The 24,023-nt window shown below is 36.7% G+C and overlaps 2 long non-coding RNA genes across 4 annotated transcripts in view; both read right to left on the reverse strand.

The window, feature by feature from the left end:
• LOC111723212 overlaps positions 1-13,024 on the reverse strand; it is a 58,427-nt gene extending 45,403 nt beyond the window's left edge. For both annotated transcript variants that reach the window (XR_002771799.1, XR_002771798.1), the window contains exon 1: positions 11,243-13,024. This is a non-coding gene — a long non-coding RNA (uncharacterized LOC111723212). The remainder of the gene's footprint in view (positions 1-11,242) is intronic.
• A 3,561-nt stretch (positions 13,025-16,585) lies between these two features.
• LOC111723218 overlaps positions 16,586-24,023 on the reverse strand; it is a 204,092-nt gene continuing 196,654 nt past the window's right edge. For both annotated transcript variants that reach the window (XR_002771804.1, XR_002771805.1), the window contains one exon: positions 16,586-17,167. This is a non-coding gene — a long non-coding RNA (uncharacterized LOC111723218). The remainder of the gene's footprint in view (positions 17,168-24,023) is intronic.

Genomic DNA, 24,023 nt, shown 5'->3' on the forward strand with positions numbered 1-24,023 from the left:
TTCGTGGAACCTGAAGTTTACACAATTACAGGAAACTAATTCAGGAAGAAGAATAGATAGTAAATGAAACAAAATTAACTAAGCAAGTGAAAATATTCCTTTAAAATTAAGAAAGGAATCACAGCAAAGAATAGAAAGAAATAGTGCACAGAAGGAGCCTTGATGATGAAGCTGCCTTAACGTGATGGTAAATATGCTAGTTTATTGTTCATCTTTTTAATAACAAACCAGTTTTTCTGTACCTTAGGCAGGCTTTACTAATCCTCTACAGTAAGCAGTGATCTAGTTGTACATTGCTTCTTCCTTTCCTCTTGCCTTTTCCCGCCATATGATTTTGTTCATCTTTAATTTTATAATTTTATCATTTGATGTTTAGATAATACATGAATTTTTAGCTATAAAAATGAGAAAATCAGTGTAGTATACATACACTATGTATGCCTACCCATCCTGTTCCCTTTTTTTCTCTGCACACTATTATTTATATAATTTTGGCCTCATTGGATTTACACCACAGACATTCCTTTCTGTTGATATAATTCCATCATTCATTTATGTTTAGTACTGTGCATGATCTTTTTACTGTTGTTTTTCAAGTCATACCTTGGTGGACTAAAGTTGATTCTCTAGTACTCTTCATAAGAAAGTTTCCTGAGGACAAGCTTCTCTGAATTCTTTTATTTAATTATTATTATTGGGGATTCATTGAGGGTACAAAGAACCCGGTTACGCTGATTGCATTTGTTAGGTAAAGTTCCTCTTATAATGTGTCTTGTCCCCAAGAGGTGTGTCATACCCTGTGACCCCCAGCCCCTCTCTCCTTCCCACTCCCTGCACACCCTTTCCCCAACTCCCCCACCATGTATAAGCTTAAAATGTTTTTTTTTTTTGCTTTTTATGTAAACACAGATATAATGTTTCTATATTATATATGTATGAGTAGATTGAATGGTAAGGCATGATGTAAGAATTTAAATAGAAGAAAGTTAAGAGAAATTTCTAAGTAGAGCCAAGAGATAGGCAAAAGCTGAAAAACTTAAATACATATATAGAGGATGGGGATGGAAAGTAAATTAAGCAGGTAAGTAAAGGATGGTGTGATTACCCTGACATCCGGCAGAGGTCCTTGATCCTACCATGGTACCCAACGGGGGCTTATCGGAAGAATTGCCCAATAGAGAGCTTGAGAATAGCAAGGTCATCTGGTGGCCCAGATGTGAGAAACTGAGTAACTAGATCATGATTATTATGGGCAAAAAGGCAAAGAAGCAATGATTCCATACCATAAATGGATAACTTTGGTGACTGATTATTATTTTTGTTTTAGATTGAGAAAAGGGGGATTTTTTTTTAAAGTTCCTTCTAGATTTCTCACATTAAAGAATAGAATGTATGTTATGGTTTATCATTTGTAGCATTTGAGGAAATTAGTAAGTGATGAATTCAATTTCATGGACAGTACAAGTTGCATGGAAGTCATGATGGGATATCCAAACGTTCAGTTTCATGAAATTTTTGGTATAAAATTAGATTGTTCTTGCTTGAGTTAGAGTTAAAATGAGAACTATATTTGATTACCAATTGTGACAATTTGTTGGAAATAGAAAGTTCTAGCAAAAAGTCTGGATCCAGATAATAATAGAATAAAAGGACATAGGATAGTCAATTTGCATTGTTTATTTTTTAAAATACAGTATATCTTCTGTCTTAATATGTTTGGAGTTTGGGATTAATCTCAGAGTTCCCCAAACCTTCTGAATTCTAGCTAAATGTGGTCATTAACGAGCAATATTTCCATTTATCACAATTTTTTATCAATCAATTTAATGAAACACATTTGATTTTCGACATTACTTTTTTTTTACTATTTTTTTTTTACAGATTCATACTTATTACTGAAAAAAGTAGAACACACATAAGCCTAATGAGGAAAAATTAAAACCTTAATTTTTGTTGCTTACTTGTTTAATTGATTGATCATAGCAGCATCCATTGAAGCAACAACATGCATGAATAATTCTAGTAACTCAATTCACAGAGATCCTTTAGCAGAACAGACTTTAGGTTCTTTAGGGAAGAACCAAAAGTATCCTTTGCTGAGTGTCATACACATGAATATAGTAACAGAAGCATATGTTTTGATAGTTAAAATTACTGCACTAGATTTTTGTGGTGATTTTACTCCTAAACCTTGATTCATGTTAGTTTTATTACTACTATTTGGATTAAAAAATGATAACATCCATCTTTTTGTCTCATAAATCTGCTTATCTCATGGTGTAGACTTCTGTATTTCAGAAGTTTTTATCTTTTCTTTTCAATTATAAATTTTTCAGAAGAAACACCCTTTAACTCATATTTTTACTTGGAATTTTCTCTAGACAGTGATGTAAGCCTTTTATTTTCTGGATTTTACTTTTACTTTGCACCCAGGTCATTCTGGAGATAATTTATGTTGCATTTAGAGGTTGCAGAAAGCTCAGCATATAATCTGAGGTGATTTTTATTATTATTTTCATATTTAATGAAAAGTAGTTTTTTTTTTTTCCTGAGAAAGGTGCTTAATAAAGTAGACAAATTTCTACCACTACTTAAATAAGACCACACTGAGAAGAACACACTGAAACCAGCCCTGATGTAGCACCTTTTTTGTCACTTCATATCAGGCGTTACACGAAATCACTGTTTGGATAAAGTAGCAGTCACAGGTTAGTCCACTAAACAGTTACTTTTTTCTTATCTCCTATTCTATTTTTTGGGGTCAAGTCACTACATCTAGCTCTCAAGTAGATCTAGGGGTGGCCTGGGAATTCAGCTCTACCTCCTACAAGGAGAAAAACCATGTATGTTCTTTGGAACTCTTCTGTAAAAAATATTTGTTTCTTTCTGTGTTTATTTATCAATTATGCATTCATATCACTATGAAGTCAGTTAGATTTTTACTCAGGTTTACACTCCAATGCTGCACTGTTTATTTGGTTGCCTACATTTCTTGCTGCTTTGCTAACTGCTGTCTTCCAGGTTGGTTCTTTATTCTTTTGACAATGTTTTCATTTTCTGTTTGTTCGTTTTTTGAGCACTTCCTTACTTTCTAATACGACAAGATGCTATAGGCTCTTTTGTATTTTCCCAGCTCCAACCCTAGAATCAGCCATATCTGCTGTCTTTTAATAGAGAATGGGATGTGGAAACCAAGATCTGGGCTCTGGGCATGCTTGTTACCACTGGGATGTCATTGCTTAAAGACTCTCAGCATAAAGAGGTAATCTATTATATATATGTATGTATAATAACCAATAAATACATAGATCACATATCTATAGTTGCTTCTGTACATTGCCCTCAAGTTAGAAGATATCTGTTAGATTGATGACCAGGAGGTTTAAAAAATTTAAATTTAAAATGTGCATAGAAAAGAAGTATATAAATAATAACAAAAAACAGTTTTAAAAAATCATGATGGCTACTTTCACAGCTTCTCTGGGAACATTCCTATGTTTAAAGATCAGTACATTTAAGAGAAAAAAAGTAGTTTGTGGGAACCTAAGAATAAAAGCATATACAAAGTAATTAAACATCTATAAATTGGATTCTAGTTTTCTTTGCAAGATCATGAAGGAAGAAACTCTTATTCCTAATCTACCTAATGTTATTCTCAAATGGACATGTACAAAATGTATACGGTCTGGGTAGGGACATAGCCACAGCATGCAGATTGAAAATTAATACATTTCTAGGATAAACACCAAGGAAAACAGAAGAGAAATTCATAGAGCTTCAGAAATTTATAGGGGGAAATTTCAAGTAATCTTTGAATCCAACACAACAGCTTTATAGGTTCTGTTAAATTTAAGTCAGATTGTGTAATTCCTCTGCTTTGAATCCTCCAATGGCTTCTCATTACACTCCAACACCCTATGATGCCTTAAGTCATTTGAAAATACTTCCTATTAATTTTATGACTGCTCCTTTGCTAGGCTCCACATTCTTGACTCAAGTCCTCTCCGCTTGCTCTTTTCCCTGGGCAGAATTTTTCTCCCAGGTATATTCAGTTATCATCTGATTCCTACTAAAACGTAAGCTTTACAAGAGCAAAGATTTTTGTCCATCCTGTTCATACTATATAGCTGTTACCTACGTGTATCATATCTGATATATAGCTACTCGATATACTTTTCAATCAAAGGAAGAGATATCTACATCAAGCAAAATAGTATAACATTCTGTGAGTTTTATTAGAATTGAGCTCAGTACTTTTCTTAAAATACATAGATCCATTCATTCATAGTATCAAATCATCCTGGTATCACTGTGTAAGAGATTTTGGCACACGATGACAAGTCACCATCAGACAGTAAATAAGTATTCATTGTATTATATACATACCTAAGGAAAACATGTTTGGGATACTGTAACTCAAGTGAATATATAAAAGACAAAAATTGTTGTTGGCTTCCAGGTAAAGCGATGAGATACAGACCTAGCACAGAACCCAATAATGCCCTGCCTTGTGTGTAGTAAGCTGCCTGGGGAGGGGGACAGGCCAGAGCTGGCCTTTTAGCAATGGATGGATGTAGGATGACCAGCAAGGAGGAAAGAAACAATTCATGAAGAAGGACTAGGGAACAAAGGTATGTCACAATCAAACACAGTTTTATTTTCTTCAATAAATACAGAATAAGCAATAATTTATATTTCCCTAATGTACTTCTAAGAGCTTAAAGATCTAAGACATATCCAGACACATTCTAAAGGGAATGATTTATTACTTGAAATAAATAGAATTGTCCTTTTTTTTTTATATCTGCTATTCAAATAAGATTAGCAAGTAAATATTATGGCAAGGTTAACTCATAAATTAAATAAATTAGTGAAATTTTCAAGTAAGATTAAAAAGGATAAATATTATTTAACATATTGTTAGGTCTCCAGAGAATATATTTATTTTCTATGGGAAATAAAACCAGAACAAATCAAAACCCTTCCAATTAGCAATCAATTTATCTGTCCATCTCAGAACTCAGAAAACATGGTAATGATACATTAAAAATGTACAGATACAATCCTTAAATTTAAACTACAAAATCATTCACATCTCTAAGAAAGAAGACTCAAGGGTTGGCAAGACTGATTTGTTACACGCATCCCTCAATTGAAACTAAACAAATTTTAATTCCCCAAAGAATCCATGATGCATTACTTTATGGATATGGAAAATAATTTGCCAATTAGTACTAATTAGTAAATCTTGGTACTGAGTAGGAGTTCTGATTCCTTCGAGTCTGTTCAGAATCTAAATTCATGTGTTATTACACAGTGTTTTCAGTGATGACTGGCCTGGTGTCTAGGGTATCCCACCGCACTGTGGAAATGAAAGTCCCATGACATTAGCTCACTTTTCAAGCATATCTAACCTGACATAAAACTTGCTTATTACACTTTTACTTGTACAAACATATTTTTAACTTTTTTCAGTTTCAGTTTTCAGATTTTAATACTTATCTTATCAAATGGGATGACCTCATATTTTTTGTTTATACTCCAAATTCTCATTTATTCCTTTGAACACTTAAGGCAGAAATATTTTATGTTTTGTATCTCCTAATACCAATGACTATAGTATTAGTGGATCTGAGCATGGAACTTATTGTTCTGGTGACTCTTACTCATAATGGCTTGCTTTGTATATATTTAGTGATTTTTTTTTTAAGTTATAAAGTTATATATTTTAGAACTTTATGAGAATTCCTTATCCCTATTCAATAAATGGTGCTGGGAAAACTGGATAGCTACATGCAGAAGGATGAAACAGGACCCCTTACCACTCACAAAAAATAAATCAAGATGCATAAAAACTTAAATCTAAGCCATGAAACTATAATAATTCTAGAGGAAAATGTAGGAAAAACTCTCCTACATATTGGTTTAGGCAAAGAATTTGTGACTAAGATTCTAATGGCAATTATGGCAACAACAATAAATAAGATACGATTAAACTACTAATAAAAAGGTCTTGCACAGCTAAGGAAACAACCAACAAAGCAAACAGACAATCTACGCAATGGTAGAAAATATTCACAAGCTACACATCCAATCATAACCGGGAGTAATAACCAGAATGTACAAAGATCTCAACTCAGCAAGAACAAAACAGACAACTCTATTGAAAAGTGGGTGAAAAACATGAGCAGAAGCTTCTCAAAAGAAGACAGACAAAATGGCCAAAAAACATGTGGAAACAATTCTCAGCATCAGGAATCATTAGGGAAATGTAAATTTAAAGCACAATGAGATATCATCTTATTGCAGTCAAAATGGCTTTTATTAAAAAAATCCCCAAACAATAGAGCTAGTATGGATGCAGAGAGAAAGGAATGTTGCTGGTGGGACTGCAAATTAGGAACGTTCATACTGGGGAAAACTAAAAATAGATCTACAATTTGATCCAGCAATACCCCTATTAGGTATTTACCCAAAGGAAAAGACTTTTCATCAAAAAGACATCTGCACTCAAATATTTATTGCAGAACAATTCACAATATTGCAATTCAACTCAGGTTCCTAAATATTCATGAGTAGGTTAATAAAATGTGGTATATGTACGTATACCACGAAGTACAACTCAGCCATAAAAAGAGGAATTAATACGTTTTGCAACAATCTGGATGGAACTGGAGACCATTCTCCTAGGTGAAGTATTTTCACATGCATTTAGTATTAAATTAGAATTAACTTATGAGCACACATGTGCAAAGAGGGAAATAAAACTCAATGGAAATCAAGCAGGGGGAGAGGGGAGGGAGGCAGGAGATAAAAACCTACCTGGCGAGTACAAACCGACACTGTTGGCATGGGGCATAGTTACAGCCAGGACTCAAGCTTATTACAAAATGATCCACGTAAACTAAAATATTTGTACTCCCTTAATATTCTGAAATGTCTTAAAAAAGAAACTGTGTTTAGAACGAATTTCTCTTTGAAATGTATATTTTCCTTTGCTTTAGCTAGGTAAATGTAGGCATAACCCAGGATTACATTAAAGTACATTTCAAAATGGAATTTTTCAAGTTACCCATATGTGGTCTGGGGCAAGTTTGTGATTTCATAATCTCTTCACTTTTTTTCAACTCTATGCAAAGCTCTAACATAAGTCACTTAAGCTAAATAAGTTTGCGTGTGTGTGTGTGTGTGTGTGTGTGTGTATCCCCCTCTTGCCATATCCCCCTCTTGCCAGGGTAGTTCTTCCTGCATTTCATATTGGCCAGCTTCTCTGACCTCCCACACTAATTATGGCCCAGTCTATATCTCTCATTGAAATCTACAGACATTATCAAATGCCTTCAGGTTTAGAACAAATTTTAGAAATGTCTTAGCCCTGGGGTATCAAGAAATGGTACCAAAGGACAAGCTTCTGTCCTTATTTCTGGCCAAAGATTATTTTAATAAATTTACAATAGCCAAAGAGTTGTTTCCTTTAAAAGCTTTCTGAAAATATTTTTATCAGAATATTTAGATGTTCTGTCCTGGGACAATTCTCTTTACCCATTTAGCTCATACTGTTGCCTGATGATGATTTTTATTAGTTTAAACATTAAGCAATGTTTAATTGTATAGATTATCTCAAGAAAAGTCTGTTTTTTTCATGTAAAAATAATTTTTGATAAATCCTTTAGATTTTTCTAGAAATGAAAAGTAATAGCTGATTTCTTATATCCCTCTATTCTAGCGGTGCTCAACCTGTGGGACATGACCCACAGGAACTGTACTAAAGGATCAGGGCATGAAGAAGGTTGAGAACCACTGCTCTATTCCTATGTGAAGGAATAGAATACTTGGCTCAGGATTGTATTTAAACACATTACTGAAATCTAACAACCAACATTTCAGAATGATCTCTAAAAATATTTTATCTATTAGCTGATAACTTCTCTTGCAGGTACTAGGATAATCTTGGCATTTACCTGTTGAAAGACTCATTTTAATGGCACATTAAGCTTGAACTTTAGTGAAATGCAAAACCTTGCTAATGGTTAATAAATAGGAAAACCCGTTATTTCCTTTATAATGGAAATTATTGAATGGATAAATTTTTTCTTACAAATGTCCTGTTTATAGGCACACACAATGAGTACAAATGTAAATTTTTGAGGGAAGAAAGGACAGTAAATTTTCTTATTTGCGTATTCATAATGCAATGAGGACACATACAATATGTAAATCTGAAAGCCAATTACAAAACATTGTTGCTATGACTAAAGAGATAATATCTGCTGATTAACTTTTGAGGTTGTTATGAGACTCAAGAGAGTTATTATAAGTGAAAATGCTATAAAAAGAGGCCAGGTACCATGGCTCATGCCTGTGATCCCAGCACTCTGGGAAGCGGAGGTGGGTGGATTGTTTGAGCTCATGAGTTTGACACCAGCCTGAACAAGAGTGAGACCCAACTCTAAAAATAGCTGGGTGCTTTGGAGGGCACCTGTCTAGTCCCAGCTACTGGAGAGGCTGAGGCAAAAGAATCACTTAAACCCAACAGTTTCAGGTTGCTGTGAGCTGTGACACCAAGGCACACTACCAAGGGTGACAAAGTGAGCCTCTGTCTCAAAAAAAAAAAAAAAAAAATGCTATAAAAAGTTTGAGACGCTTTTACTAAAAATATCATTATTAGTAGGAACAAGGCTTTCATTCCATCTTAGGAAAACAGATACAAGCTTCAGCATTATCTCCCAGAAATATTAAAGATTGTTACACATAAGACTAGCCCTTGGTTGGTAGAGGATTAAGTGTTATCACAGCACTAAGAAGTTGTGGTTTCAGTTAAACAAAAATTTTGAGCGAATTCTTTTCAAGAAAACAATGATTTTTTTAAAAAGATAAAAGCTACCTGAACATTCTCTGATGCCATTTTACATGATATATTTCATTTAATACATTCAATTTCAATAGATAAAATTCAGCAGATAATCAAAGTTGATATCAAGAATGGTATGTCAGGCCGACGGCGTGCAGCTGTGGTCTGGTCTGCTGGGATTGGCATTTTATCTCTGTGGTCTTCCTCTCAAAATATACAACCCTAGTCTAATTAGGAGGAAAACATCAGCAAAAATCCCAATTGAAAGACATTCTACAGAGTATCTGACTGATACGCCTTAAAACCATCAAAAACAAGGAAAATCTGAGAAGCTAAGACTCAAGAGGACCTAAGATGTGATGACTAAATATACTATGGTATCGTGAACAGGGTGCCGGGACAGAAAGAAAAGATGTTAGAGAAAAACTAATGAAATTGAAACAAAGTATGGACTTCAGTTAATAATAGTGTATTGCTCTTCCTTCTTAAATTGCAACAGCTGTATCATGCTAATGTAATATATTAATAATATAATGTAAGATATTAATAACAGGGGAAATTGGCTGTGACACATATTAGAATGCTATACTAGGTGGAACCTGTGGCTCAAAAGGGTAGGGCCAGCCCCATATGTAGGGTGACCAGATTTTTACATTTGTAAAGCGGGACAACATGGGGGGGGGGCGGGGCAGGGGACCAGGCAGGGCAGGGCCTGACAACAATGCAAACTTTGATAAGCAGTTCTCGATAATCACTTCTCATCAATTATTTGTTATTATTACAGTTTAATATTATAAAATTAACAAAAATAATATAAAACTCATATTCTGGCGAAATAACCACATGGCAGCCGAAAACCGTATATTCCCTTCCTGTTCTCCTGCCCGTTGGTGCATTCTTTCCAAAAATTGGGACTTTTTAAAAATGCTGCGGGACGAGGGACAAATTGTTGAAAAGCAGGACTGTCCCGCCAAAAGCGGGACGTCTGGTCACCCTACCCATATGCCAAAGGTGGCGGGTTCAAACCCAGCCCTGCCCCCCCCAAAAAAACAGAATGCTATACTATCTTAGAAACATTCCTGTAAATGTAAAGCTACTGTAAAGTAAAATGTTTTTTTAAAAGATATTATCTAATACTAGGAATCCTATTATTTTGCTGCGAACAACTAGCTGGTTTTTTTTTTTTTTTTTTCTAATTTCAGAGAATTTACTGGCTAGTTCCTATTTCTTAACTCAGTTGTCATTGACGAATTTGAGTGCTTTGGTAAGTTTTAAAAATACCTCCTGATCATTTGGGGTAACCTCCATTAATATATATAACTAAACTTAGCTATGGGATGAAACTCCGTATGTGCGCTGAAATGTTTTTCCTCTTTCCAGTCTCCAGCGTTCTATAGATGTAACTTTGTCTGAGTAACTCCATATTAAGACATATTGAAATGGAGCAGAACATTTTGACCTGATTCTGTCAGCCCAGCTTCAACCGTGTCTTAGCTCCTGCTTTCCCAACAGAAAAGCATACAGTTCTCAGGCAGTTCCAAGGCCCCACTAATCTCTTTCCAACTCTACAAAAGCTTTGCTTCTATTTTATCAAGTACTTTATAACTTCTGTCTTCTAAAGTTCCAGTTCTCAGTATTAACCAGGTAAGTTCTTGTCGAGGCTTGATAGAACTCTAGACTATATCTTACACATAATAGAAAACTTAAATATTTCTATATTTTCTATCCAGGGATAAGGTTAGAGAAATTAAAGGAAAGAACACTCTGAAGTAAAAGCCAGGCAATTAAAGGGAAGAAATTTCAAATCGTATTCGAAAAGATAATGTATTCAGATCTTAACATATGAGACATCCTTTTACTTCCTGCATTAATTTGCAAAAAGCAAAATATTTTCACAAGAGTTTTTTTTTTTTTTTTTCCTTGCAAACTACTTGGAAGCCTTTGCACTGAGAACTTTTTGTGCAATGATGGTTCTCAAGATTCCTCCAGAAAAGGAATTTATAGTGTGTATTTTAATTATTTTCACTAAAAGAAGAATTTATTAAAGTACTAGTGTAGGGCTTCTCCAGCTCAGGATTATTCACGTTTTGGGTTAGATAAGTCTTTGTTAGACGGGGAATACCCTGTTCATTGTTAAGAAGCTCAGCAGCAGCCCTGCTCTCTAAACATCCTAGTTCCTGCCTTCCACCCAACAGATGGAGGTAGCAAGCCTTCCTCGGTTAGGACAACCAAAAAATGTCTCCAGATAGTGTCAGGTATCCCTAGAGGACAAAATCTTGAGAACCAGTGAGCGATGTAGTATAACTACCAGAATTCAATTTTATTGAAACTGTTGATTTGGCCTGTGAGAAACGATATATTCCAGCCCCAGCACACAGGAAGGACACTTACATTATTCTCTTCGTTAGATGAGTCCTCTCTGTCTCTTTGGGTGCCATGCGACTTGCAAAAGTGGTGAGAAATAGATCACGAGAAGAGCTGTAGAGCTGGAAGGAAGTCTGTGGTATTGGTGTTTATGATCTCTTTGCATTGCCTGAAAACTTTTCCCTTAGAGAAATATTGACAGGTGTTAGTAGGAGCTATGGGAATTGGGGGGGCTTGTTTTTGTTCTGTTCTGTTTTGTTTTTGACAATAAACCTCTTCATCAGCCACTTCTACTCCCACTCCCTCAAAATCATACTTGGAACAACTCTGGCAACCGCTGTTAATAACTGAGGGTGGGAGCCGGCACCCTGTGGCCTGGAGGAACCCACCGCTCCCATTATTTCACACAGGGTCTGGTGCTGCCTTCTTGTTGCAAGAGCAGATTTCTGTGTTGGTGACAGATCATGGCCCCGAACACCTAAAATATCTACCATTTGTCACTTTGTAGAAACAAATTGTCAACCTTGTTTTAAAGCCTAAAACCTGCAGATCATTTAAAATGCCTAAGCTAAACCCTTTATCCTATATATTGCATCAGCTTAGCCATAATAGCAGCAGTCACACTGGTAAAAGTGCCTGATTCTTTAAAATTCATGCCAGGGGCAGGATTAATTTAGACACAGTCCTTATCCTCCTGGGAATAAGCAGCTTGCTACTTCACAGCCAAAGACGATTTTTACACCTGCGCTTATTCTGTCCCTGCCTGGGCTCCGCAACTCTAATGCCCTTTACCTTTTGTTGTGAGTTTTCTTCCCTTGGGATCCTTCCTGCCATGTGTGACAATGGAGAGAAGATGAGGCAACATAGGAGCCAGTTTACTGGGTCCATTTACTGAGCTTTTAGGAAGGACTGGGTGTTGCAGAGAAGTGACAATTTCCGCATAGGGAATAGTAGTCAAAACAACTTCTTTATTTTTCTGGATGCCTTGTTTAGCTTCTGAGCTAAAACATTCTTCTTCCTTCTCCAGGATCAGTGTCCCTCTTATGTTTTTTTTCCATTGCTTTGTTTTGTTCAAAAGGAGAGAAGCCATTTCTGGAAAAGTTTGTCTAGCAAGACTAGAAAATTTTAGACTGAAAATTAAATCAAGTGTGTCTTTTTTTCTAATGATTGTGGCTCTGAGATGGTCTTCCTATCAGCATGGTTATATTAATCTTTCTTCTCAGGCTTATGCTCCTCTCTGCGACTGGGAACACTCTAAAGTGCTTTATTCAAAACAAGCAAGGCCTGGAAGACAAAACGTGTCTATGGTACTTGATCTCCTGGTCATGTGAATTGTGATGAAAGTGACTCAGAAAGGGACATAGAGACACACACCCAACTGCAGTTTACTCTACGGATTACACCAACAAGCTATTTTCATTGTATTAGGAATAGTCCTTGTGAGGATATGGTGACCAGCTCGTGTTCCTCATTTGCGTCCACTTTTGGAAACGACTAAATTGGAAATATTAATGCTGGACACAGTATTTCAGGCAACTCTGCATGCAATGTTCATTTTCAGGTGTACTTTTATTTTTTCCTGTGGACCAATGAATTGCTGAGAGTGCTATTCCAGCACTGGTGCTTGGGGAGTATTTACGTGGTGGAATATCATGTTTGAACTGCTGTCGCCCTTCCTCAGCTGTCCTGGCTTCACCTTTGGGTGCCAAAGGGAAATCATTCTGCAGGGCAGAGGAAATGAGGGCCTCACACACAAAGACTCATGGGCTCTGTGAAACGTGGCTCCAGCTTTTTGAGGCAGGATTTCATTCACATTTTGAACATATCCTTATATCTTTGCTAAATATAAACCGAAATCTGCTTTGCATTTCATTACAGTAAGGTTGAATCTATATAAAATACAGAAACTCTAGCTATTAATCAAAGGAATCTTCAGTTGCCATCAACATCTAAATAGACTCTAGGTTTGAAGTTAAAGAAAGTACCTATCAGGTGGTTTCTACTTTGATGTACAGCTCACTTGTTAGTAAACATGGACCTTCTCAGTGATGTTAAAAACCTTATGATAATTTTCAGAAAATGACTTAGAGGAGGAAGGGGAGAACATAATGAGCTTGAGGGAGGAGGTGAAGAAATGTAAAAAAGCATGGGAGGGGTTTTGAAAGTGCAGAGCAGGCTTTTGGAAAGATTATCTTGGAACAACACTGAAGGAGGGGGAGAGGGAAGAGAAGATAAGCTCGAAGAGAGAAGCTCATTCATAACCCATGCTCCAAGATGTTTATTTCCTCTGGAAAAAAGGCCAAGCTCTTATCCTGTATTTAATTCATCATTTGCCATCGAATTACTGAATTTTCTACCTCTTCCTTTTAAACACCTCCCTCTGAGCCTTGGTTTCATTTGGTCGATCTCCTCTTTCCCTTTTATTCAACAAATTCCTTCTCAAGCTCCCTATTATTTATGAAACCTTTCTAATTGAATCCAGACCTTGTCTTATTCCTCTCTAAACCTATGTACCCACTCATTTTACAACCCCTCCTATATTGCCTTTAGACATCTGTTTAATTTGGTCTCTTGAACTAGATTTGAATTTTTTTAGTACATTCATGATTCCTCTCCCTGGAAAAACAAGAACTCTATCTGTGTGACTATTATAGCATACCTTCTACACTTGTGCACATGGAATAGAGCAAAAGTATTTGGAGAGAAAGAGATGTTTTATTTCATGATATTATAGTCACTTCTTGGAAAATCGGATTTTATAGTCACGGTTTCCAGTCAGCTTGTAACATGAAATTCAAAAGGTCAGTACTACATGACACTCTTTTCAAGAGGTGTTATAGGAGCTGGAGTTGTGGTCCTCAAAGGATATGTCTCCCTGCAACCTCAGAATATAACTTTATTTGGAATTTAAATTTAAAGTTTCAAAGAGAAGGGAGCTATACAAGAAAAGAACAGTAGATGTCTTAATGAGGCCCCTCCTTGACACTTAGCTAAATAGTAAGATGCGTGTGCATTGGGTGAAACCCCATAAGAATAGGCCAAAATTGGCTGGGAGCTGTGATGTGAGTAGTTCCAAGAGCTCACAGAGGGCTGGGATATTTTGAGGTAATTTCAGCCTAAGTAGGGAGTCCTCACTGTCCACTCTCAAAGTTTAGTAGAGAGATCAAAAAAGCTATGTCTTAGTTCCAGAGCTAAATTAGATCTAAAGTTGTTGCAGGGATATTCAAAGAAATAAAAGTTAAAACAAGCATCATAAAAGAGCAAGATGATCTACCATCAACTGCCTCCCAGAACAAAGGCCACTTCTCCTAAAAAAAGAAAATAATTACTGACCTTAGGTAAAGTTCACACATCCAGTCAAAAATTATTCGACATGTGAATAAATAGGAAAATGAGACATATAAACAGGAGAAAAATTATGCAGTAGAAAAAGAATAAGAAATGGTAAAGATGACGGAATTAGAAGACAAGACAGCCATTACGATTTTAATTACCTAAAGGAAAACATAGTGTGTGTAAATAGAAAACATTTAAAAAAGGAGGAAATGGAGTATCTACTGATGAAAAATAGAGTATCTGGACTTGAAAATACATTTACACATTCCCCCCCCACCCCGCCCCAGACAAGCAGCACTATGCTCAAAGACAATTAACTATAACTCATAAAAAGAAACAATTTCCAAAACACTGGATATCCATAGTAGAGATTTCTTCTTGCTAATATATAGAGAAGTCTGGCCTTCTTTTTATTGTTCCACAAACTAATAAATGGCAGACCTGGTTTCTAGTCTTGAATTCACGAACCAGAAATATCACTTTTGTAGGCAAATGCCATTACAGAGACCACTTCTGGTTTTAAGATTGTGTTCTACTTTTGATGTTTAGGGTTGAAACTACTCTGGGGTCATATAAATATTAATGGGAGAAAAACTGTGCCATACAAAGATACTGGAGAAATCTCTAAAATAATGATTTTTCCCTTTCATTTTTGGATTAGCTAAAGAGATAGGGCAATTATTTCTTCAGTCATCTCTGTTTGAATGATAGGGTGGAGTAGGCAGAGAATGAATCAATTATCCTCAAGGCCAAATAATCCTCTGGGATTGAAAGAGAGGTGTTTTCTCTTCCAGGCACAAGCATGTGCACTTAGTTATAAAAAATAAAATGTACAAATTAATGAAAAATTTTCAGCACATCTGGAAAAGATTTTCAGATGATGAGTTGCAGGAGCACACCACTTGAGAACCACTGACACAATAAATTATATAAATAGGACAAAGAGCAGGATTTAAGCAAATTGTCAATGTTCATTGATTTTGCTTCTGCAGTATGTATCATGCCCAAAGAGAAATAAAAATTAATTAAAGCAATATTATTGAGAGATGTTGCTTATTTGGTTTTTTGTCCAACCTAGGAATACAAACTATAATTGCATTTTTATCAGTTGATGCCCATAGAAATTATATCTCTCTCCTAGGACAACGTGCCTGGGCTCTTTAACCCTGGACTTTAAGAAAGATATTATAGATATAAACAAAATTATCAGACACCACATGTCTTTGAAGGCAATTTCTTACAACGTGAGTTGAAATAGAGTTGTTTCAGCACAGTGGTTTTAGCCACACATGAGCCTCCTCAGATTTAGAAAGTCATGTTCTACCCTTTTCCTTAATATATTAGGACTGTGTTTGGTTTCAAGAAACCCCAACAGCGAGTTAAATCAGTAAGCGGTTATGAGTGTCATGCAACAGTCCCATGAATAGGAAAATCAGGATCAGTACTGTGGCTCAACATCTTCAAGCTCCAGATTTCTTCTATTGAAACCAACCCTAAAATGTGGCTTTAATCCTCATAATTGCAAGATGATTATTCCTCCAGGCATTCATATGGAAGGCAGGCAAAGAGATTAAGGGACCATCCCAGTGAGGTTATCTTATAAGGCTTTCTTGGCAGCCCAACTGGTGGCTTCCACTCATTTCATTATTGGCCAGAATTGAATCATATGACTATCTCTAGTTGCACTGGGTACTGCCAAATGCAAGGTTTTTAGCTCGATCCATTTCTACTTAACTGACACAGTTGTTAAGAAAAGGGAAGTCGATACTGAGAAGGCATTAGGCAGCCTCTGTCACTGCTAGAACAGTCATAGATAAGATTTGATATATCAACACTAACCTTAAAATTATACGAGGTTGGACAATTACATTTTTTAACTCATCCTAGAAAAAAATAAGTGCTACATACCTCATTGTTGACTATCACTATGGTCAGCAGATGGCCAAGGGAAGTACATGAAGGTGACTTGTAGTGATATTCAGCAATATAGCACTTTTTCTAGGATGAGTTCACTAACATAAATTTCTGGCCCTGTACACACACAGTCCACTTCATTTACCTCACTTATGACCACCCTCAGTATCCTCCGTAGATCCATTCTCCGAAAGCATGGGCATTTCTTTTTTGAGGAATGTAAGAAGTGTTCTTTGCCCAAGTTGAACCTTGCTTTTAAATCAAGTACTGAGAAGTTCTGAGGTTCAAGTAATTTATTTTCATCAGAATTGAAATTAAAAGACTTCCTGAAAGTCTTAATGAGACTTGCAGTGTTTTCCCAAAATTAATCAAAGGTTAATATTCAATTGAATGTATTTTAGTCAATAAACATTTATTGATTATCAAGATGTGCCAGGCTCTGTGCTAAAGTTACCAAGATGAATAAGACTAACATCTCCCTTCAGGAACAGCTGATATAAAAGATAGACATAAAAACACATAACTACACTAGGGTAAGATAGGACATGAATTAGAGGACAGCACAGTGGAAGAATACTTAAATCATTTAAGGAGAGGGGTTCAGAGAAGATGTCTCCAAAGACTTGCTATCCAAGTTGGGTGACTCGAGCCAGGACTAGCCTTCATGTTTGTTGATTCTCAGTCTAGTGCACTTTCCATAATCTAAAAATGGAAATGAAAAGGTGGCGATGAGAAACACGCCTTCAGTGATAATTTTAAATCTATTTATAAATAAGAATACAACCCAAAGTATTGGTCTGAATTTTAATGAAATATCTGGACTACTGCTTCCGCTCACCCATAAATGCATTCTGTTATTTTCACAGTTTATTGTAAGTTCCATAAATATGGAACATCTCACAATATGCTTGTGCTGACTGAAAAAACAAACAGCAAAGTATCTAATAATCCAAGAAACTGTTGCTTACAAAACATGCTTTACATTTTTATGATATTGAGAATGACTTAAATTTATATTTGTTTTCTGTACTAAATATTTGAAAAAGGAGAGATTAAATAGCTTTAAATCAATTCTACTATAAAATATGGTCTAAATTATAAGTTGTTGTGGTAAGTCTAGTTGATTCTCTTGATGATCAAGTTACACATTCTTAAAGGTATATATGTCATATACATCATTTAGGTTGGGGGTTGGAGTTCATGGCAGTTCTTTCTTTTTTTTTAATTTTTTGAGACAGAGTGTCACTCTGTCTCACTCTGGGTAGAGTACCACGGCATCACAGCTAACAGCAACCTCAGACTCTTGGGCTCAAGCAATCTTCTTTCCTCAGCTTCCTAAGTAGCTGTGACTACAGGCGGCCACCACAAGGTCTGGCTAATTTTTCTAGTTTTTGTATAGACAGGGTCTGGGGTTTCTCAGGCTGGTCTCAAACTCCTGAGCTTAAGCAATCCACCCACCTAAGCCTCCCACAGTTCTGGGATTACAGGTGTGAGCTACCATGCCCAGCCCTCATGACAGTTCTTAATGATTGTGAATTTGAATATGTTTCACCCATATTCTCCCAATAACTCCCCATTTTTATCACCACCTTTACCTCAAGACACTATCTACCATACTCAACACTGTTCTGCTAAAAAAATTTGGAACATTTAGAAAAATGCATCCAAGAACTTTCAAATATCCTATTGCTTTAATTAATATTCCTGTAATGTTGAACAAGCTATTTTATGTGGATTTCATCAAGCTAAGACATTTGCCTGATGTCACAAACCACCACAATTTCAGTGCTATTTCCAATGCTTCCCATAAATTCCCACTAGATCAGTGGGGCAGAAAAAGGGTGTGGTACACAATATGGTACACAATTACCATGAATTTTCAATTGTTGATACAGGTATTTTTCTGTGTTATCTCACCTAAAAATTAACAATTCTACTAAGTATTCCTTAAAATGACTTGCAACTCAAATAACTCAAATAATCTTTCATTCCATAAGTCTGTAATTGCTGAGTTTCCTTTTTCAACTAGGATCCTCAAAAGTTTCTAGTTAATAATCCAGGGGTGGTTATTAGCCACCTCCTTATGTTTCCAGCACTCTGCCAAAAAGAAGGCAAACAAAATAGGTTTCAGTTTGTGACTTTTAGGAAATTCCAGTTTATTCAAAGTTAATCACGATGGCAGGGACTCTGTTATCAATAAACAAATATAGACATATACATAATGCGTAAGTGAATTTTCAAGACTAGAGAACATGCGATGAGTTCTCCAGGGCTCATATGCTCTGTGAGAGAGCAAATGTAGAAAAAATGATACACAGTGGAAAAATGGAAAAAGAGCAAAATTCTATGTCCAAATACCCAAAGGGCATGCAAACAAGGATTGCAGATACTGCTGGGAAAGTTAGTAACTCCTGGTAGGTACTCATAGCTATCACAGAGAAAAGTCATATCTCTTTAGGCTGATTATATCAAGATTGTTTACATAAATTTTGATCTATTTACAAATTTTAGAACATTTCCCACAAATCGGTTTTTCCTACAGGTATGAATGTAATGACATTCCAGATTGATCAATTTATAAACATGATGGTAATATCTTTTGAGTCGGTGAAGCTAGAAGAGAAGTAGGACCCTCAAAAAAGCCAAATAATGTACAGTCTCAAAGAGAACAGATGGAGAAAGAGACTACTAGCTACAATAGATGTAAGTTTCTGGGCTTGGGTACATGTGAACTATATGAAATCTCTTTAGTATAGCAATTAAAGTTATGTTAAATTTGAGTAAATACTTGAAGTTTTATGAGCACTATTTACTCTTTTCCTTTCCACTATGGGTTTAAGAATTCCCTACCGATTCTCTTTATCTTCAAATTAATAGCCTTAAAGTATATTTTTAGAGACAGATTCTTCATTTAGACAAACCTTGCCTGACAATTATTTACAAGTGGGTATCTTTTTTAGGATGTTGTTGCCTTAGCTATTGTATTGGCTAAAATTTCCTAAGCACTTTCATTACATCAGGCAGAAAAAGAAACTGAGGTACAGAGAGTTTGCCCAAGGTCCCCAATACAGTAAAGTACGAGTCAGGATCTGAGCTCAGGGAGTCTGGCTCCTGAGCTGGTGCTCCAAGTCATTAATAGTATTTGTAGGTCTACTGCTTGTGATGCAAATGGATTTAGCCTATGTGATGATTTTCTGTGACATGTGCATAACTCTGGAATGATAACCACTTGCTCTGCAATATTCATGATTTTGTATTTTATAATGTCATCAGTTGTGGTCTGCCTAGGAAATAGAATTTTACTACTAGCCTTACATCAGTATGAAGGTAAATCTAAAAGAAGAAAACATATATGTGACAATTTTAAAATTGCACACTGGAGGGGACAGTGATGGCAGCTGAATTAATGAACATCCGACTGGTTTGACTTTTCCAGGAAAATATTGGAGAAGTGAGATCTTGACAGTAGTGGCCCATGCAAGGTGGGCATGAAATTGTTAAATCATACACCCAGAAGATTAAGATGGGTTCCCTAGAGAACTAAAAACACTAGTGAAACAGAAATTTAAAAGGCATTAGGAAAATATGGTAAAGTAACGAGATAGAAGGGCTTCGTAAGTCCTGAACCCTGAACCAAGATGTTCTCCAAGCTTGAGCCTCCTTGCCAATGGTTTGAAAACTTTATTGTGAAAGAGAATCATCTTGTTAAAATAGCAATGGTTCTGAACTTTCCTAATGCTGAGGCCCTTTAATACAGTTCCTGTGGGTCACGACACACAGGTTGAGAACTGCTGAATACAGGTTTCTGGGTGCCATGCCTAGATTTTCTGATTTGATGGGCCTGAGTTTGGACTAGAGAATTTATATTACTTATAATCTCCCAGGTAATGATACTTACCGGTCCAGGGATCACACTTTGACAGTCATTGGTCTACAGTAATTGCTCTCGATACATATGCAATGCTCAGATTCTTTAAAGTGTCCGCATTATCAACATTATGCTTTTATAATTAGGAACAGAGCATATTCCAGAGAGAAAGGCTGAAATTCCTAAATCCACCTGAACAATTGCAGAAAAAGTGAAAAGAAATCTGCTCCAAATGCATTATCAGCTCCAGAAGCACCAACAACTTGTCTCTTGAGGACTGCTCAACCAAGGGAATTAAAGGATACTAAGAAGACCACAACTCCATCAACTCTGACCACCCTGTCCACTCTCTTGTGGCCAGCACTGTCTTTAATAAACCCGTGAGAGAGACAGACCACCATTCCCATATTGCCAGCATTACAGATAAATCTATACATTAGTTATAATTAGAGAAAGATTTGGACTTTATCCTCCATGTGGTGGTGAGTCCTGGAGATTTTTAAGGTGGAACATAACACATTAGATCTGAATTTTAGGAAATAAAAAATATGTATCCATCTAGGAGTCTTTCAGTTGAAAATGATATTGAATTCAGACTAGCTTAAGCAAAATGGGAAGTCTACAATCTCATATACCAGAAGTTGGAAAATTTATTCAAAGTTTTATCAACATGCTCAAAAGTATCATCAAGAATTGGCCAACTTCCCCCGAGACTGACTGCCACTTTCAGGCTCTGTTATCAGCTTGGCCCAATCCTTGTGCCTGGAGGGGTGAGCTACTCTCCCTGACTGCAATAGGTCAGGTGTCCTTTCCTTTCGCTGAACTTAGGCCAGTTCCCCCTGAATCCTGTGGAGAAAAGTGAGAGTGGGGAAGATAGAGTCCATGGGGAATGGAGAGGAGAGAGAAGGGGAACAAGAGATGCTACCACCACAGTTCCTGCAAGAAGCATGTTTAACTCTTTGATGATCCAGTGCAGAGCCATGGTGCTTTGACCATGGGCCTCCTATGATTGATCACTTGAACATTGCTGCTACTGCTAGAACACTGCTAGAGATCTACTGCCGTGTTAGGAGTTACAGCCCCTTAGTTTCAGGTGACTAGAGGGCTGGGTTGGTCACAGCCCCAGAGTCAGTCACCTTAGACCATGAACAACGTTGTCCAGAGTCCCAATTCTCTTCTAGTTTACCACTTGTCTTAGACTATTTAGACTGCTATAATATCATAGACTGGAAGACTTATAAACAACACAATTTTTTTCATTTTCCCTAGTTCCAGAGGTCAGAAAGTCCAAGATGAAGGCTCTATAGAGTCCAAGGCTGGTAAAGGCTGACTTCTCTAAAGACAGCTCTCTTCTGACTGTAGCCTCATCTGCTGGAAGGAGCAAGAGGTGTTTTTCAGGTCTTCTTCATAAGGGCACTATTCCATCTGTGAGGGCTCTACCCACATGATCTAATTGCCTTCCAAAGGCCTTGCTCCTAATCCTATCAAACCTGGGGCTAAAGATTTCAACATATGAATTTGGGGGAACACTTAAACTTTCAGACCTAGCACCCTAGTATTACATTGAAATATATATATTTTTCTGTATGCCTAGACCTGGAAGAGTTTGGAATATGCTGGTCTATAAAGTAAACACAAGGTACATACTTTCCCATTGTTCCTAGAATGATCCCAGTAGACAATATCCTGTGTCTACAACTAGCAGCCTTAACTGTTCTGCTATTGTCCAAGTTAGGGACAGAATAAATTTCTTACAGAAGTGACTTCTATACCCTCTGGAAGAAGGGTGGAGAAGAAAGGAAAGTAGAAAAAGAGGACTTAGGACACGAGGTCTCTCCCCCATTCTGAGTGATTGACATCTGCAGCTTTCTATTTTGCATATAATTTAGCTTGAAGCTAAGGTTCTGTGACTACAAAAAGCCTCCAACGTACCACTTAAACTCCATTTAGGAGCCAGCCTAATGGAGGCTCCTTCAATGTACTTATTCCAGACTTCACTATAGGAAGTTAGAAATAGTTTTTCTTTGAAACACCCAAGTTAAAGGTTACATGGACCTTATACTTAACACCATTTTATTATGAAGAGTGCAGGGAATAAACTCTCTGGGACTGAATTTAATGTAGTTATGGTGCAATCGTTTAGTTTTAAGGACACAAATTTAACTAATGCTCAGAAATCAGCTTGTCCCCTCTTCCATGGCTCACAGGAGCCTGAGCAGGGCATATTATGTACTGGTTTGAGACAATTCTGGCAAGAGTCCAGTGAGAAAATACTATATGCCAGGTTCATGCTCCGTTATCGGAAGTGTAAAAATTTTTTTTCTGAATAAAAAAATAAAACCGAGGGGAAAAACACTCAGATAAAAAGATAATCAACACAGCATTTAGGAGGAATTTTAGTTTTTAAGTGCTTCACTGTGGAATCACACAAAGATAATTTTAAAAGCCAACTCTGGGAGTGAGATGTACAGTTCTGGGTCTTCAACAAATTCTGACAAGATTTCACACACTGTCAGAGAGGTTCTTTTCTCTTGCCCAGCTTCCCTGCAGTGGGAGAGGGGACAGAGCCAATGCCCCAACCTCCCTGCACTTGGGGAGACACTTTGACCCAATTCCAGAAGCCCAAGGGCTGTCCTTAATTAGCATTGTAATTTATATTGCACAATTATGCAAATTGGGTACATAAACAAAATTATCCTTTCAATGTGGCTTTGCTACCAGAGAGATGCAAAGCCACTTACAGATAAGAATAAAGAGAACAGAACACATTTGCCTTAATGCAATGCACCATTTCCTAATTTATCCATTCTTTTGTTTTACTCTTTCACCTTGCACTTGGGGTTTTTGAATTTTTCTCTTCCCCTAGTTTGTTATTTCTTACTTTATGCCTTTTCCCCCCTCTCTATATCTATCTTTGGCTCTTTTTCTTTGAGAATTTTCCATCTCATTAATTCTCCTGCAGAGATTCATAACTCTTTGGGCCAGTCCTTTGTTTTCTTCTGTTTTTGATATGGCTGCTATCTGTGTATGCTGTCGCCCTCCTTCCCCTGTTTTTCTTGCTCCCAGAGACTTCTTTCGACTGGCATTCCATTCCATTTTACTCCCTTTTCCTTAGTTTGACTTGCTTTTATAGGTGTGTGATGCTCCTTGCCAGATATCTAGCAAATGCCCTCAGGATCCAATATTTTTCTCCTAAGAAAGCTGAAAATAAGCATGGCAAATGAGAGAGGCTGGAAGATTGAAAACTTTACAATACAAAGCCCAGTGACATGGAACTAGAAGCCAATGCCTAGAGGCAATAGACTGCATTCAAGTAGGTGTTAACCACCAGGTAATCAATCAACAAATCAGCATAACAAAGGTAACTTTCGAATGTTGGATCCTACTCCAAGTGAGCCAGCCCCCTTAAATGGCCTTAACATTTTATGAAAGATCTGAAAATCTAAGATAATGAAAACTAGTACAAGAACAGTGGCTACTGTGATTGACAATGTGTGAGGAGTAACAGTTAAGGGGATTTATAACAGAAATACTTGACCAGAATTGTGTGTTGCTTTATCTGCCTAGAACCACAGCTCCTAAGGGAAATACTCTGTCTCCTCCTTCTGACTGCAGCAACAGCAGGCAAATTAAAATATAACCCAAGGGGTACCTTACCCAACTCGGGCAAATCACAGCACCCTCTGGCTA

Source organism: Otolemur garnettii, unplaced genomic scaffold, assembly GCF_000181295.1.
Source record: "Otolemur garnettii isolate 467f Iridium unplaced genomic scaffold, OtoGar3 scaffold00009, whole genome shotgun sequence".
In the NCBI taxonomy this organism is placed as follows: domain Eukaryota; kingdom Metazoa; phylum Chordata; class Mammalia; order Primates; family Galagidae; genus Otolemur; species Otolemur garnettii.